Genomic DNA, 17,614 nt, shown 5'->3' with positions numbered 1-17,614 from the left:
GGAAGAGCCATATATCTGCATAATTTTAATTTTATGTTGTTTTGGCAGACACTTCTCTCAATAGTGGTTCAGGCACAAAGCTAATCTTTTTCCATCTCATTTAGAAGCAAACAAACTTTTCTCAAGCCTGTCTTCCTGTGGCACAGTCCGTGTGTGGAGGCGTGAGGGCTGTGTTTATGTTGTGAGAGTGAATCAGGAAGAGAACACTCTTGGCTTAGTCTAACCCCCTATTGCTCTTGGCTAAAGTGTCAGGAGCAACCTGGAAAGCAATCAGCTGTTACTGCCAGAGGAAAAAAAGATATTTTGTCCTGCTGTAAAGGGCTGGAATTGTACTGGACGTTCTCTGTTTAACTGCTGGATAAGAGGTTGATCTCAGTAACTTTGAAAATTTTTTGTTTTCCTTGGTAAAATCTGCAAACAGTCCAACTGACTGAACTGCTGCACAGCTGCCCTGCTGTGAAAGAGGAGGTATTTTAAAAGGTATTTTAAAGTACACATTGGTCCCAGCATTGTTCTACTGCAGTTCTGCTTGCTGCAAATGCAAGGTGCTCAGTCAATGCTTAAATTGAAGATTTTTTGACTACTTAAGTTAACAGCTTGATATCAATTTAAGTACCTCAACACATTGCACAACAATCTTGATGGATTTTCCAGCATCTAAGAAGTGATACCGCTCTTTGCTTGCCAATTAAATTTCAGTGTGTGTATCTATGTATTTGTGGAAGAAACAGGGAAGCTTTTTGGACAGTTCTGATGTCTTTTCAATTAAAATTTAGGTCAGCATTTGTCTATCCTTTTTAATTTGACACAGAATAGGGATGTATATGACATACATTAATATACTGGTTAAAGTGCAAAAGCACAGAGAATTTGATTTCAGCTTACTCTTCTAGCAAACATGTGCAGAGTTTTTGTGTTTCCAGAAAGAAGCCTAAAACTACATTTGGAAGAAGTAAAATGGGCTCCATACATTTCAGAAACTTATCACCTTTCTCTGTGTTCTGTTTACCTCTGTCTTTTGTTGACATTTGTCCAATGATCCATCCTCTATGAGGAGTATAACTTATTTTTTACATATAACTTTCTTTCTCTCCCCGTTGTGTCTCATGAAATGTTTCAGCATTATTGCTCTTTCCACTTTGTATATACCATGCTGTTGACAATGACACTTGAGATTAGATTTTCTTAGAATTGCTTACAAGGACAGGTTGCAAAGAAAACCAAAGCTATGGGGAAGGTTGTGCCCTTGCTGGAATCATAGAATGGCTTGAATTCGAAGGGACCTTAAAGATGATCAAGTTCCAATCCCCTGAACAGGGACATGTTCCCCTAGGCCAGATTGCTCAAGGATTCATCCAGCCTGTCTCTGAACATTGCCAGGGATGGGGCATCCAGACCTTCCTTGGGCAACCTGTGCCTCACCACCTTCACAGTAAAGAATTGTCTTTCCTAATATCTAATCTAAAACTCTCTTTCAGTTTGAAGCCATTCTCCTTACCCTGTCACGCTCTTGTAAATAGTCTCTCCATCTTTCTTGTGGGTTCCCTTTAGGCACTGGAAGTCCACAATTAGGTCACACAGCTTTGAGTGTTGCATCACTTTTTGGACCCCGCTTCAGTATTTCATTTGGGTCTCCCTTGATGTGTGCTTGCATTTGGACCTGTGCTGGTGTTGTAAAATAATGCTTACATGGAGACCCTGTATGAAGGCCAGGCAAAGCCACCTTTTGCACTTTTCACATATCTCTACCTGTTTCATACTCTGAAGAAATGCCTTTGGAAAATATGATCACCTCAGCATTAAATGAATCAGGAAAGAGGAAATGGATGTGACGGAACATGCATAATATTTCACAAATGTGATACAGGAATTGTACCTGCTTCCTGCAGGTATATTAACCTTCGTTTTATTTGAACCCATAAAGAGCCTCCAATCACTCTTGCCCCCAGAGTAAAACAGTGCTACTTCTCAACTTAGGTCCTTAAGTAATCTATAACTAGAAGCGAGTTTAGTTTTATATGTCAAAGAGCATCAGTGGTGAAAACAGCCCATTAACAGCTCTGTGTACATCCCTGCAGCTCGTTAGGACAGAGTTTTCTACTCCAGATAAATTTGGTACAGATGAGCTTATTTACTACAGTTGTATAAGAGAAGATATGTTAGGATTTCAGGCATTCTTTTATGTCAGAAATAGTAGAACTTTTTGCTAATAAGCAGCAAAATGCTGCTGATATTTGCCTTAACACTATTCTCCAAGCTTTTTTCTCTGGTTGTTTGGAAGCTGAAAGCTCAGAATGCTGTCACTCTTAGGCACCTGCGCAAGGGGTGGCCAAGTGGGTCACTGACCCACGTGCAAAAAAATTATGAAAGGACATCCTGACCAATGGTAGAGTGACACAGAGATTATTCAGCATGACCTAGAGCTTTCTTTTGGGAAACTCTTCTTTAGTTTTCAGGAAATACAAAGTCAGAAAGTTGAATGAATTTTGTATACCTGTGCAAGGAGATTATTTCTCATCAACTTAGGTCTGCAAATTCAGTAAAAGGGAAATAAGATTTCTAGGATTGGTTATCAAGGTATTGCATTTGTTTTTCCCAAAACTGAAGCTGCAGAACAAATTAAATGGAGTTCTGTGTACAGCTGGCTGAGAAATTGTTCTTCTGTTCAAGTAGTTATGAATGTAAATGTATTTGTTTTACCTCTGCATAAAGATGTTTCTTGTTCCACTTAATAATTTGAAAACAGCAGAGGAAGATTTTCTGCTGAGAGCTTCTATCTGTAAAAATATCCCTCAAAGTGGGGACTTGAGCACCAGTTCATTATAAATGCCTTAATATTTTCCTGGATAAATATGTATATGTGGATTGATAGGCAAATTGTTCCAGCTGAATTTATGGCATGAGACAAATGTTTGAACAGCAAATATCTAGCATATTTCAAATGAAATATGAAGTTAAAATATGTTAAAAACACAACTTAATCATCTGAATGAGGAGATATATGGACAGATATTAACCCCCAGGTATACACATGTGCATATATGTGCTCCCTTAATTGGAACTGCAAATTATGTCTGATAAATAAAAACTGATCTGATTTAAAAAAACCCAAACAAATGGGGAGAATGGGATAGGGAAAGAGTGAAGGAATAAAATAGCTCAGAAAACAGCCAGCCACTTCTAGATTGATGTATTAAACAGCATTTTGGTATGTGATTTGTAGTCTCATGGACCTGGTAGTTACTTTTTTCTGTGAAGTATTGTGACATTTGATTTCAACTATGTGTGTATGGAGACAAATAACATAATGGCTTCATTTGCATGTGCCCTGTCATGGTTTCACTCCTGCTCTCACCAGCTATCATTCCAGGCAGCTGTGAAGTGCAGGAAAATTTAGTTTCAATAAGGTTATGCTTGGTGCAAAATCCAACCATATATTTAACAGTTCAAGGGTGCTGCAATACCAAGGTGATATTTCATGAACAGAGAAAGAGGATAATCTCATCCCTCTCCATTTTCATGGAACCAATGACACGTTTATCAATATTACCCTTCCAAACCTCACTATGAGACTTTGACCTGAGTAGTGCAGTCTCAGGAATATCTCAAGCCCTCAAAACCTCCAAGTTCAGGTCAGATGTCTGTGGGGTTGCAGTGGTGTGAAAAAAGGTGGGAAGGGAAAAAACCTTCGTGCACAACTTTGGTTATCAGTGCACATCTGACAAAACACAGGCAGAAGTTATTTAATGATGGTTTTACTGGTCCAGTTGAAGTAAGTTTGCATGTAGCATTGATTCCCCTCCACCCCTGCATCCTACATAGAGAATTCAATGTAACTTAAAAGTGTGAAATTGTGCTGAACTGCTCTTGTTTTGTTCATGCTTTCTTTATATCTTTCAATGCATGCTTTTTGGTCAGCCTTAAATTAAGTTCATTGGTATTTCTTTTCTGCTCTCCACTGGAAATGGGTGGTGTTTGCCTTCAGTACACAGCAGTAGTGAGAGGCAGGAAATCAGAGATATTATCTTGTTTGGTTTGAGGAACAGAGGTACCTATCAGAGCCTTTTGAAGAAGTGTGTCTATTCAAATTATTAATTTCTGCAATATATTGAAGAGGAATGATTAATCTTTCCCCAGGTAGGAATTGCATGATTGGATCTTGTCTCCTGAATTCAGAAGGAAGGTTCAGCTGCTTTTCTTTTAGTTCAGTCTAAGAATGAATTAAGTGAAATAAAAATTTTGGGGGAAAGGGACACTAGGGAAGGAAACTCCATTTTCCTCCAAGTTAGAGATGGCTCAAAATACCAAGTGTTAAGCCTGTAAGATGTTTTAAATTTAGTATCTGGCTTTCAGACCATTATTTGAGTCCTTCCAGGAACAGGTGTCAGGTGAGTAGTGGAATTTAAATTACACATCTTTTTGCTTGCAAACAATGTGCCAAGTTAGCACTGAGATTGCTGCCTGAATTTTTTGTATTAGTGGCAGCTGCAGGAAAGTACATCTTGCTTGGGAGTTGAAGCTTGAAAAGCTGTTGAGCAGGTGCTTTGAAAATTTTATGAAGTGATGAAAAGCCTTTAATAAAGCTAAATTGATTTATCCTAGTAGTCTGGATAACAGTAGAACACAGAAATCACGTAGAAAACTGGATCTGTTTTATTTGCTTCCCTATACAGTGAAGTCAGTTATCTTATTTTCTGTTTACATGATGGCAGCAGGAGAGGATTTTTAATCAGATAGACACAGAACTTTTTCTTTCCCATGAAGACCTTACTCTCATAATACAGGCTGCAAAAGGGAAACTAAAAGAATATTCAGTGAATAGGTAACTATTTTGAGTATGTTTCACACACATATTTTCCACTTGTGAGGAAATTCTGTTATCTCACATTAATTTTATGAAATAAATTCCTTTAGCTAAAGCTGATTATAATAACAGACTTAATATGATGCAATATTTCCTTGCTTCCATTTCTAATATATTTTCAAATCTGATTTGCTTGATGTGCTGTGAGGTGCCATAAGGGACTATAAGAGGACAAAAACCTAGTTCCACTCATCCTTTAATTGGGTTTTTTTTTTTTTTTTTTAATGCAAAAGACTCTACTCCCATAAAACAACCATTTATTCATATTTGGTGCCAGAGGCCAATTCATTGAACCTGAGATGTATTATTGCAAAACAATGGTGTTCACTACACTTCTGTGCTCTGTTTGCTGTCTTCCAGGTTCTTTGATGGCCACTAAGCATTTATTACTAAATGCTAAATAAATAATTAAAGAGAGATAATTGGCTTATTTTTGTGGAATGATACCAGAATGATGTGCCTTTTTTTTTTTTTTTTGGGGGAAAACATCATTGTTCTGTTTTTAATGCACTGCAGAATCTGGAGCCTGCATGCCCTTATGAATCATGGCTAGTTAGCTCATTTGTGCCAGAAATTCACTGACAGTGATCCAAACCCTTCTCTTGCTAAATGAAGAGGAATAAATAGATATTCTGTTTCATTCTACTCATTAAGAAGGGGGAAAAATAAGGAATCCTTATTCTGTCTTTTCTCTGGGTCTGTGTAAAAGCCACTCGGTTCTATCCTCAGGGGTTTGTAATTCTTTTCACTTGCTCCCTTGTGAAGGTGGAGATTGACACCTGGGCAATGTCAGCCAGATCTGCTCCCTCCCTTGCTCCTCTTTTACACCTGATATCCTGAGTTGCTGTGAACAGCAGTGAGGTGAAAAGTCCTCACTAATGAATTATTTCCCAGGAAGGAGAAATCCGTGGGATTCCTAACCTGCTTATCTTTGCTTTTGCCAGGAAACCAGGCTGTGTTTGTTTCTTCACCTCATTCAGTCTTGTGAAGGACCCTCCTGAACTCTTGTCTATTTCAGGTCTTGGAATCCAATTGCTTTGGATTTTATATTTTAATGAGAGTGTTCCGGTTCAGGCATTCTTCACACTTCAGCTGTTGTCCATCCTTGAAAAGCAGCTCTACAGTAGTAAAAATAACCATTCATTTCCTTTTTGCTTTACATATCTGGCCCTCAGAACTCTTCTCAGGATTGCTTGGAAAAATTTTATTTTTTTGCCTTTCTCTACTATTGTGTTACAGTAGCATCTGAAAGCTTCAATCAAGATGAGAACACTGTGTGCAATGCTCAGTGCAAAACCAAGGAAGTGTCACTTAGGCTAAGCAAAGAAGAGAGTTTAGCAGGAGAGAAAGATGGCAGGAAGTAATAAAATTTCTCAGAATATTCGTAGGAAAGCCAAGAGTGGAGCTCAGCTTTTGAAATTTCTGCTTGAATGTATCCATTAGATTGGTCTTTTGCTCTGAGTAACATTATCATGCCTGGAAAACCACACAATTTTTAAGAAATTCAGCCAATAAAAGTCTGGCTGTGCACAGCAGCCCATCAAGTCTGTATAGATAAGAATATTGCATTGCACTTTCTGATCTGAAATTAAGCACAAAGCCTACAACTCAGAAAATGTTGAGAAGGGCTTATTATGCTACTGAACCTTGTGGTCAGTCTAGACCCATGGAAAAAAGGAATTTGCCTGGGTACCTCTGTCTGTTGGGTGGTGGTTCTTGCACCATTCTGGCCATCTTGGTACAATGATGGTATTTGTTCTGGAAAAGTGAATTCTGTGAAGAGCTCTGCTTATGGAATGGAAGTGCTAATGGAAATGAAAGTTGGAAATAATCCCATTAAACATCTTTTGTTTAAACAGATGTACAATCTACACCAAGCCTGGGCAGTGTTTCCTTGGATCCCACAGTGCACCCTCCAAACCCTGGAATTTCACAGCAATTCACTATGCATTCAAATGTCCATTAATATATTCAAGGAGTGAAATCCTTTTTTAACTGCTAAGGGTAGGAAAATCTCTTGATACCAGTGAAGAAATTATTTCCCAAGTCCCTTCCTAAAATTGTATGGTCTTGAGATTTAATGTTTGGATTAGGAATGTTTGTCATCATTGTTTAAGTCATCAGCTTTCAACATAAGTAAGCTTTTTTATTATTTACTCTTATCTTTCTTACCAGCATTGGATGCCAATAGAAAACTTCATTTTAAACTAAAAACTGTCTGCATTATTGCTGGAGGAAATAGTGCTAAACGACTTTTTCCTGCTTTCCAGTCAAAATATCTATAGCCTCTTTCTGAACCATCTTCCTCTAAGTTGCCATCCATTTAGCATGGTAAAGTTGCATTGTACATCAGTAGTATTGTTTAGCAAACATGATCTCTGTTTCTGTGGTGCTTGGTGTCATGGTTTGAGCCTGGCACAGAGCCAGTGCCCCCATGAAAATGCCTCACCCTGGTGTCTGCTGTGAAATGTGACCAGGAATAAGCAAAACAGGCTCTAACTTAAACATAAAGACCACTTTATTACTTAAACTACAGGAAAATAGGGAGAGACTATAAGGAAAAAGAAGAAAAGAATTGAAAACCTTACAAAAAAAAACCATTTTCCTCCTCCCCCACCACCTGACTTTCCCAATCCAATACATTCTCCCAAAACAACGGCCCAGCCTTGGCCCCACATTAGTATACTCAAACTGCAGTTCATGAAGAGGAAAGGAGTCCTTCTTGTTCCATAGGCTTCTGGAAACACACTGAAATCCCGGATGCTTCCGTGTCACTTCGGCACCGCCCGGAAAGTCCATTTGCCGCTTGTGACATGTTCCTTCCATGCCCAGTGCTCTCACCACCGAGACATGGCCAGAGCTGCTTTTAGGGTGGTCTTTCAAGGATGCCTTGTCTCACTCCAAAAAGGCACAGTCTCTGCTTTTGGGACAACTGTCCCCCCCATATTTTTCCAACCCCCTGGGGCCGGGGGGTCCTCACAAATGAACCCTCCTGGTTCTTGAGGCACTGCCTCCCCCTAAATGCAGTCTGTGTCACAGGAACAACTGAGTCCATGGCTACAAGAAAAAGTCCAGCCAAAAGGCCACTCCAAATCATCTCTCCCCATCCAATCATCTCCACAATCTCCGGGCCAAGTCATCTCATCTCTCATCTCCCTTCTTATTCAGCTTCGAGGAGGATTAGCATTTTTGCAAGGCTCTAATCATGAAAGGAAAGGGTTAAAAGTTTCAGTCTCTGTCTATCTTAGAACGATGATACTCCCACACCTGCTGCTGCTGCGGCCGGGCAGTCTCCCTCCTTCTCCTCCCGGCTGGCTGCTCTCCTGGGGGGGGGGGGGGGGGGGGGGGGGGGGGGGGGGGGGGGGCTGGCTGCCCGAGGGCTCGATGTCTCTTGGGGCTCCTCCACCCTTCCATCCTTGGAGCCCCCCCCGAAGCCCCCTCTGTCCAGGCCCCAGGCCTTACCGCATGGCTGGCCCCTCCCCCGCCCAGCAGCAGCGGGCCGGGCGGGGGAGGGAGATCTGAACTCCTCGCCCGACGAGGTCCAAAGAGGAAGTGCCAGGGCAGTGCCTTGCTTTTAACCCCTGTGTATTCTCGGAGGTGTGTCCAAACCCCACTGGCTACACCAGGTGTCAGTATGAAACCCAAAACCTTCATTGGTTTGACCACAGCTTCCCAGAATTCCCACTTCTTCCTGGTCAAACCATGACACTTGGTTTGGCTGTAATGGCAATGCACAATACAAGGAAAATGCCAGAGCCAAAAGATGAAATGAACTTGTTTGGTTGCAAGCAAACAATTCTGATAAGTTTATTCCTTTGCTTTAATCTGTTTTATTTCATTAACAGAACCCTAGGATTTATAACAATTGATACAAAAAAGAGGAAATTCTTAACACATTAAAGCACCAAGTTTTTGTTAGTGGACTGAAGTAATTTCAAAGGTAATGGAACCAGTCATCTTGTAACTAAAGATTTGCTAGAGTTGTGTCCATGTGGATGTGAATTCCCCTATTTAGCACAAAGAGTGTTGTCAGGGAAGGCCACTCCTTTCCATGCTTTCCCCAGGAATACTGTGTCAGTCTCTCCTTTTCCACTGTGCTGACAAGTGACTTCCTGCAAATGTTATCCCCAGAGCTTGAACAGCGTGATGGCAGCCAAGAAAAGGACTTTGCATATCCACTGTTGGATATTTGTATCCAGTGCCAATGCAGGTTTTGCCACAGCCTCCTGCCCGCCTTCCAGGTTTGCACTTTCTTTCTTCAAATGTGAGGACAGCAGCTGAAGGCTCTCCTCCTGCTCCTTCAGCTTCTGAAGGATTTCTTCCGTTCCTTCCTTCTCACGAATAGTTCCCTTCCCGTCACTTCAGAGGAGAAGAGCAACTGGTTGATGTCAACAGCTGCCATCAGCTAAAGGAGTACCCAGAAGATTGCCATGCCAGATCCTTCCTTGGAAGAGAAAGAAAGGTGGAATAAGCCAAGATTCTGATTCTCAAGAAGAAAAAGAAGCTTCACACTGGAATAAAAGCTTTTGTGTCCTTACTAGCCCTGAAAAAGGCTGCAGGCTGGAGGAGCTCCTCAGTGCGGGCCTGTTGCTGCAGGTTCCAAACTCATCTCCCAAAAAGGCTCCAACAGCACAAGATGAGGGGAAAGGTGAGTAGGGAGGCAAAACAGAAATGGCCATGTTTGAGGAAAGAGAAGTCCTGAGTTTTGAAATGAAAGAGGAAACAAAGTCCCCCAAGCAGCAGGAGAAGTGGGGCCTAACAAGCTGGTGCAGGCTGCTGAGGGAGACATTTCCCAGCTGCTCTGCCAGGGAGGCTCAGGACAGGCTGGATACAGCAGGGCCCTCAGCTGGGAGGCAAGGAGTGATGAAGGTGAAGGAGCTGCTGCTACAGACCTCAGTCTGACACACTGTCACTTGTTCACATGAATTTTAAATCTCAAGAGAGAGTGTTTGCTAGGTTCTGCCTCTGTTACTGAAGGCCTAGAGACGTTGGCATGACCTTGCCTGAACCTGTGGGGCTGGTGGGGGCTCACTTACTAGCAGATACCTCTGAGCAGTGGGTGCAGCTCACTTACCAGCAGGTACCTCTGTACAGTGGGTGCAGCTCTGCTGCAGCACCTCCCTCTAACACCAACCTGCTCTTGTTGCCTTGGAGACATTCCTGGAGTGCTTGGGTTCCAGGGTCATGGTATCCTGGAGTTGCTCAAAACTGGAATCCTAGGGAACCACAGATTCTGGGGTTGATTTTTTTTACGTTCACAGAATTACCAGAATGACTAGGTTGGACAAGACCTTGAAGATCATCGAGTCCAACCCATGCCCTAACACCTTAAATAAATGATGGCACTGAGTACCACATCCAGTCTTTTTTTAACACATTGAGGGATGGTGACTCCACCACCTCCTTTGAGATGATGCTAAGCTGCCAGGTTCCCCAGAGCATTCTCCATTAATTTCATTTTCAGTCAGTTGCTTATCTCTTGTCAATTCCAATGTGGGATTATGTTGTTCTTAAAATTCTTTGCCCTTGGGGAATTTACTATAAGCATTGTCAAAAGAATCATGAGTGCTACACCCCCAAGCCTCTTCCAAAGTCCACTGAAGACAGAGGAGGAATTTAATTTGAGTTTTAAGGAATGTTGGCACTACATTTCTTAATTTTCACACTTGCTGCTTATGTTACAGTCCTCAGGTATCCATGATTATCCCCCAGAAGCCAATACCGTATTACATTTCAGCTGTTCCACAAAAATATGCTTTAGAGCAAGGTGGCTCAGAATTTTCAGTTGAAAAATACTGGACTATATTGTGAAAACATTTTTGTCTGAAATATTTTATGATAAATACGATGCCATCACAGGCAAAGCATGGTGGAAAAAGTGATAGTATAGCCTGAGTCTTTGCTGCTTCAAGAGGTAGTTTGCAATGGAGATACAGCGTGAGTTTGGCTTTTCCTGTTGGTTGTAATTATTGAACCTGCTTTGATTTCATTTAAACCTTCAGTTAGCCTGGCTTTCCTAGGTTCAATACCTGCACAAAGGAAAATGAAAGCATCCAGGAACATTAACCACCTAGTTTTGACTCTGCAATGTGAATGGAAAGAGAAGGGAATGCATCTGAGGTAGAAGCAAAACAGAATATACAAGAGGCAGGAAAACTACTCTATTTAAGCTGCTGAACTTACTGAAAAAATTTGGTAGTGACTCCAAGTGTAAAATAGCAACATAAAATTTTTGTGTCTAAGAAGTGAGAAAGGGTGGAATAAGATTTAATTGGAAAGCAAAATGAAGACCTTCTACTAAGGAGTTGTTGAAGGTTTGGAATAAAACAGGAGATGAGATGCCAATACATGGACCTGCCAAAGATGCACAATAATGAATAATCTATCATTCTCTAGGGAAAACAAAATTAATTTAACCCCTGCCCTCTAAACAAAGGAAGTTCAGTGATTCTATACATGATTTTTACTATAAAGTATATAAAATTAGTGATTAGACAAAGGGGTAATGACAAAGGGTACTTTTGAAAGTACCCAATTAGAAGTGAACTTGAAGTATTGAAGAAAAGGGGGCACTAATTGAAATATCAATATTATGCATTTGGGGGTTGGGAACAAGAAAGTCTGCAACAACCTGTAGTTTATTCTATGGAAAAAAAAGTAGGAGGAGAACCTATGTATGCTGGCTGATTGAGATGACTGTGACTGGCTTTGCCAGTACGATGTAGTGATGAAAGCAGGAGGCTCACTCCTAGGCTGTGTGAGATGAGATTTCTAGTGGAGATAAGGTTGTTCTAATATCAAAATTAGAACAAAATTACTGTTAGACCTTGTTTTCTATCAAGCATGACACCAAGTCTTTCAGTAAAAAATTAATTTTACAGGAACTACAAATTTATTCAAAGCAAGGGTCTGGAAAGGACATAGTCTCATAAAACGAATCTGAAGAATTTTGCTTGTCAAGTGTTGCAAATTAGAAGCTGGGAACATGTGTTTGCTTTCTAGAAATGCATTCAAAGATAAAATCTTGTTTAAAAGGAAAGATGAAACCACATGGAAATGAATTGGCTTTTAAGAAATTCAGATTAAAAATAAGAAACTTCCAACCAAACTTCCACTGTGATTCTAGAATAACCATTTAATAGAACATATTTGAGCCTTCTAAATTAATTTTAGAGTGATTTTTAAGCTATTTATGAACAAGTCATCTGATCTGGTTGCTTCTAGTATCAGATGTGTAGGTTTGATGGCGTAGATTTCCTTTTCCATCTTCTGACTTCTACAGAAACATATAAACCTGTGCACAAATATTGAATTTGTTTGATTGGAAACTGCTTTCTTATTTTAATCAGACCACCTAAAGTATTTTTGCCTTCTCATTCCAGTATTTGTGACACTGTGTTGCTACTTTTAATCTTTTAAATTTGTCTGTTGAATATTCTGATGGGAATCTTAGAAAAGCTAACATCAGACTGTCCTTTTCTCACCTTTTTTTTTGACAGTTTTAGCTTGAGCTGCTGTGTAATAGATGTGAACAAGGGTCTCCAAATTTCTCTAGTCTCCTGAGTGATACTGATCTCATAGCTCCCTGTAAAATGCTTGTTGCTCCCTTCATTAAGTAATCCAGGCTCTACTTAATCAGAAGGGTTAGGACCTTAAATGAGTAAATAGTAGAGGTGAAAGGCTAATGCTGCTGCTCATAATGCATGTCATAACTCCTTTGAATAAGGCACAAAGAGCTGTTGTGTTTGTTATTAAACTACAAATTAAGGCAGATTTGGAGGAAGAAAAAAACAATGTTCAATGAGGCACTAGTGCTATTTTCATGGACTCTTGTGTTAGTCTCCAAATTAGTCATTGCTTGTGATTGTGTCTGAGCACTTCCACTGCCTGTGGCCCCAAATTATGTCCAGTGTTGTTTTTCTCCTTTTCACTTTCATTTCTAGCTCTCCCTCCCTGCCAGGTGTCTCTCTCTTGTAGCATAATCTTATAAGGCCATGAGGAATATTGTCCCCTTCAATTACAAGTGTAGCCTGAGCACTGGGAAGCAGTGAGCCAGGGTGAGCTCTCTTGAGCACATTCTCTCCTGCTGTTGGCCTTGTTCACTTTTCTCCTTCACAACACAGGAAACATGCCCTGGTAATTATGGGAGTGAGAACTGTGTGTGTACTCAGGAATCTGAAATTTAAACGTGTGCTGATGTCAACATCCCTTCAGGATTATTATCATGCTTCAGTCGCCGTGTCAGGTTTTAAACTCCTGGATGAATCTGCAAGGAAGTTCTGAGAAGATTTGTCACGCAATGTTTCATGAGGCACATTCCTCTTACTTTGGGCTAAATGAAGTCAAAAGTCACAGATTCTGCCATTGTACACAAAGCTAAGCTCACTCAGCTCTGCTGTCTCATCTCTCAGGAAAACTATAATTGCTGCACTTTTTTGCAAGACCCAGGCTGTCATTTGCAAAGAGATTGAGTCATGGAATCCTTCATCTTCAGCACTACTTTTGTTTGTGCGCAGAAGAACAGCTCCAAATCATCAGGTAAAAAGAATAAAAAAACCAATATCCTTCACAAACCAATATCCTTCAACCAATATCGTCAGCAGATTTTTTTTTGACCCATCTCTCATGTCCAAATTTTAGAATGGCTAAAATTGCCTGTTTCTAAGCCTGGTGGATTCCTTAAGTTGGATCAAAGCTTATTAAGTCTGATTTGAGTCCATAACAGTTTATTAAATCTGAATATGCCAATATCACAGGGTCCAACAAACGTAGTGGTTTTGAAAGCTTTCCTTGGTTTACTATCTTGTAACAACACTGGAAAAGCAATAATATTAATTTTTAGTATGAATTAATGATACTATACAAATACAAATTCAACACATTTTGGGTGGTAAGCATTATGACAATAATATCATGTTCTTTGTTCAGCTTTGCCTGAAAAGAGGCCAATTAACAGCCTTATAATGCTATGAACTTGCTAATAGTGGGGTTTTTTTGCATTTTCCTTCTTTCTCTCAGGAAATTACATTCTTTTACTGTGGTCTTTAACTTCTATGAGCTCAGTGGCTAGTGTGTTTGTCAAGGTAACTACTGTTTTAGCAATTCAGTGTGCTAGGCAGGAAGTAAAACTCCTCAAAACCAGCTAGAACATTTCCTTGGTATCCCTTCAGTTGATGGAGGTTGGATAGGACTGGACCTACTTAACTATTCCCATGGACAGAAAATTAGTATATAAGTTTATCCTAGACTTTACATGAGCTGATCAGCAAGCTTAGCTAGGCTGTGGTTTTACAGAGTGACTTCCTTAAGTTCTGCCTTGTGCCAGCAATTCTGGACTGGAACAATATTTCCAGACATCTTTAGAGGGACAACTTACAGTGAGGATTTCTCAGAAAAATGTAAAGATCTGAGGAGAACACTGGTGCAGCATTTAACACTAAATTATTTATATGGCATTTTAAAGAGTCCTGATGGAACAACTGTAAGTTCACACATCATACCTTACTTATTACGAGTGATAACAGTGTTTTTACTTTCCTTTTCTACAGTGACTTTTCTACAGTGGTGATCTTTGAGTAATTTTGCATTATTCGTTATACTGACTAAATTGGGGAAGTTGTCAGATTTTGGTAACTGTAACAATTTTGAGTAATCATTGAAGCTAATTAAAATAACCCTTTTAATATAGCCTGTTAACTTTTTTAAAACCTAGTAACTAGCTTTTACCCATGTGTTCTAAAGGTTTAAATAATTCATACTAAGGTCACCTTTTGTCACAGTGAAGTTGGATTGCCAGTGTCCTATCAGAAAAGAAGTAGGTAAAATTAAGAGGAGAAAAAAAAAAATATCCTGAAAACCATCTGGCTCTACTTTTATCTTGCTCCATTGAGTACAAAACCTAAATATTTGTAGGATTCTATTACCTTAGGAATGATCTACATGGTAAGTGCACTCAAAAACCAGGAATCTGATTCTTATCTACCTGAAAGCTACTTTGTGTGTTTTAAGCTATCTCTCCAAAATTTTGCCCACATCAGTGCAAATGCAATATTGTGTATCGACAGGGCTCTTTTATGTGATTAATATCATGTAAAGCAATTGAAGAAAAAGGAGCACTGTCTCTATGGCTCTTCACTCTCTCCTTCCACTGAGAGTTGAGTTCTGCTGGCCATTGTATTGATGTGGAAATTGGCCCTGGCTATATTGCATACCCATGAATAATTCTGAAAAGATGAATTAGAAAAAAATTAGAGATTATTTATGTTCAAAGAGAGGGTGAAATTCATTCAGTAAGTTGTTTGTTGCCAATTAATTACCTACCACTAATTAGAACAATAAATTTGCACACAGTTGTAAGATTTGGCATTGACTTTCACCATAGGCTTATCTGGAAGCAGTACTAAATGCTATCATTAGGATTGGTAATAAATCTGTCATATTAGGTGAAAATGGATAAAAAGGCTAAGAAGCCTTGGAAACATAATTTGACTGAGCAGAAGTCTCTACACTTTATAAATATGACCACTGGAATTATTCACATGAATTGATCAGCTCTGACTTCGACACAATGTTATAAAACATGAAACTTTTGCACTTAGTGAAACTCAGTGCTAAATTGGAGGTATAACTCTTTTTCATGATAACATTTGCAATTTAAAACAGAAATGTGTGTGCTGCCAGTAAAATGGTGGTAAAGAGCTTCAAGATGGAAATTTTAAACAAATGATCTAGTTATTAACTCTTGACTTTTGTATTCATGTAACACCAACATGAGAGAGATCAATCATTTTGATATTAATCCACCTTGTCTGTCCTAAAAATCTTGATTTGTTAGTTAACAAACTACTTACGAGATGATAGAAAATAGCAAAAAAAAAAAAAAAAAAAGGGAGGAGGGAGAAGACAAATGCTGGTAAGAGAACTTTGAATATCATATGTCTCTTCTTAGATATATAAAATAGGAGTATTTTTTTAATGTCTTTGCCCAGGAAGAAATTTATCTGCAATGTGTTATGTAGTGCAGAAACATTTATATTAAACAAGGTCCAAACATCTTTTGAACTAACACACTTCTAATGGGCTGTTGCTCTAAGCTGGGCTCAGCCAGTGACACCAGAGGATTTTTTCCAAATGACACAATTTTTTAAAGACTATGTTTTTTGGAAAGCACACTAGAATTCTGAGTATTCAAATTGCTTCTTAGTCAAGTTCAGTTGAGTGCTCTTGAAAACTGTGTTAAATACTTTACAACCTCAATTAAAACAGAACGACTTTTAAGGAATGTTGGAGACTTTCTCTAGAATTTTCTTTTTGCACTGAATTATTTTTACAACTGTTTTTACATTAAATGCTGCCTTTATAATGTAGAGTCTAGATAAATTGCTTTTTTTGTCAATATGCCACAGCATACAAAATTCAGTAATTTTAACTAGTGGGTAGCTACTATCCATCAATGCATCTGTACAACTCCCTTTCAAGAAGGAAATCCTAAAGGCACAGGAGCAGGCTGGACCCATGTGCTGCCAAACGATGAGCCGGCAGGGAAGAAGTCTGACCTGGCTGAACAGAGAGCCTTGGCTGGAATTCAGGAAAAAAAGGGCAAGTTTATCACCTTTGGAGAAAAGGGAGGGCCGCTTGTGTGAGCTACAAGGATGCCATGGGGTTATGCAGGCAAAAAATTAGAAAAAACAGAATTCATCAGGCTATTTCTGTAAAAAACTATAAGAGAATGTTTTTATAAATACGTTGGCAACAAAAGGGACGCCAAGGGGGACCTCCTTCTTTATTGGATATGGGGGGGAAATATGGTGACAGAGGATGAGAAAAGGCTCAGGGCATCCAATGCCTTCTTTCTTCAGTCTTTCATAGTAAGAGCAGCTGTTCTGCAGCTTCTCAGCCCCCTGAGATGGAAGATGGGCAGGAAACAGAATGAAGCCTCCATATTCCAAGGGGAAATGATGACAAAAGTCTACAGGATGGATGGGGTCTACCAAAGGATGCTGACGGTCCTGGTAGCAGTGCTCAGTGGGCAACTTTCCATCATTTGCCAGCACACCTCTCTGTATAGAGAGGTCCCAGGTGGCTGCTTTTTAGCCTGTGTGACACCTGTCTTCCAGAAGAGCCACAAGGTGCATCCAGGGAGCTACAGGCCTGTCAGCCTCGCCTCAGAGCCAGGGAAGGCCATGGAGCCACAGCAGGCCATCCTGGGCACCATCGTGAAGCACATCTGGAAAACCAGGGGATCCGACAAGGCTTCAGAAAAGGCAGGTCCTGCTTAACCAACCTGACCTACTGACAAGGTGACCCATTTAGTGGATGAGGGAAAGGCTGTAGCTGTTGTCTGTCTGCCTGGACTGCAGGAAAGACCTTGAGATTGTTTCCCACAGCATTAAGCTGGAGAAACTGGCTGTTCATAGCTTGGATGAATATTGTGTGTGGCAGCACCCTGTGCTGGGCACTGGTGAGGCCACACCTCGAGTGCTGTGTCCAGCTCTGCAGTGCTTGAGTGCAGTGCTCCTCACTGCAAGACAGACATTGAGGGGCTGGAGAGAGTCCAGAGAAGGGCAACAGAGCTGGGGAAGGGTCTGGAGCACAAATCCTGTGAGGAGCAGCTAAGGGAGCTGGGGGTGTTCAGCCTGGAGAGAAGGAGGCTGAGGATTAACAGATCTCTTTTTGTTATTGCCTGAAAGAAGGATGGAGCAAGGTGGGGGCTGATCTCTTCTCCCAAACAACCTGTGATAGGACAAGAAG

General features: G+C 40.2%; 1 protein-coding gene across 4 annotated transcripts in view; it reads left to right on the top strand.

Moving 5' to 3' along the window:
* The window catches only part of INSC (INSC spindle orientation adaptor protein), a 120,409-nt gene that overhangs the window by 43,816 nt on the left and 58,979 nt on the right, over nt 1-17,614 (top strand). The window contains exon 1 of one of the 4 annotated variants that reach the window (XM_064714168.1): nt 13,301-13,402. The exons of the other annotated variants lie outside the window; for them this stretch is intronic. The gene's annotated coding sequence lies outside the window, so the exon portion shown is untranslated. Of the gene's footprint in view, nt 1-13,300; nt 13,403-17,614 lie in introns of those variants that run through there. 4 annotated transcript variants of the gene reach the window in all.

The sequence above is a fragment of the Zonotrichia leucophrys genome, chromosome 5 (assembly GCF_028769735.1).
Source record: "Zonotrichia leucophrys gambelii isolate GWCS_2022_RI chromosome 5, RI_Zleu_2.0, whole genome shotgun sequence".
Classification (NCBI taxonomy): domain Eukaryota; kingdom Metazoa; phylum Chordata; class Aves; order Passeriformes; family Passerellidae; genus Zonotrichia; species Zonotrichia leucophrys.
The sequence above is the reverse complement of the archived record's forward strand: the minus strand, read 5'-3'. Positions and strand labels throughout refer to the sequence as shown.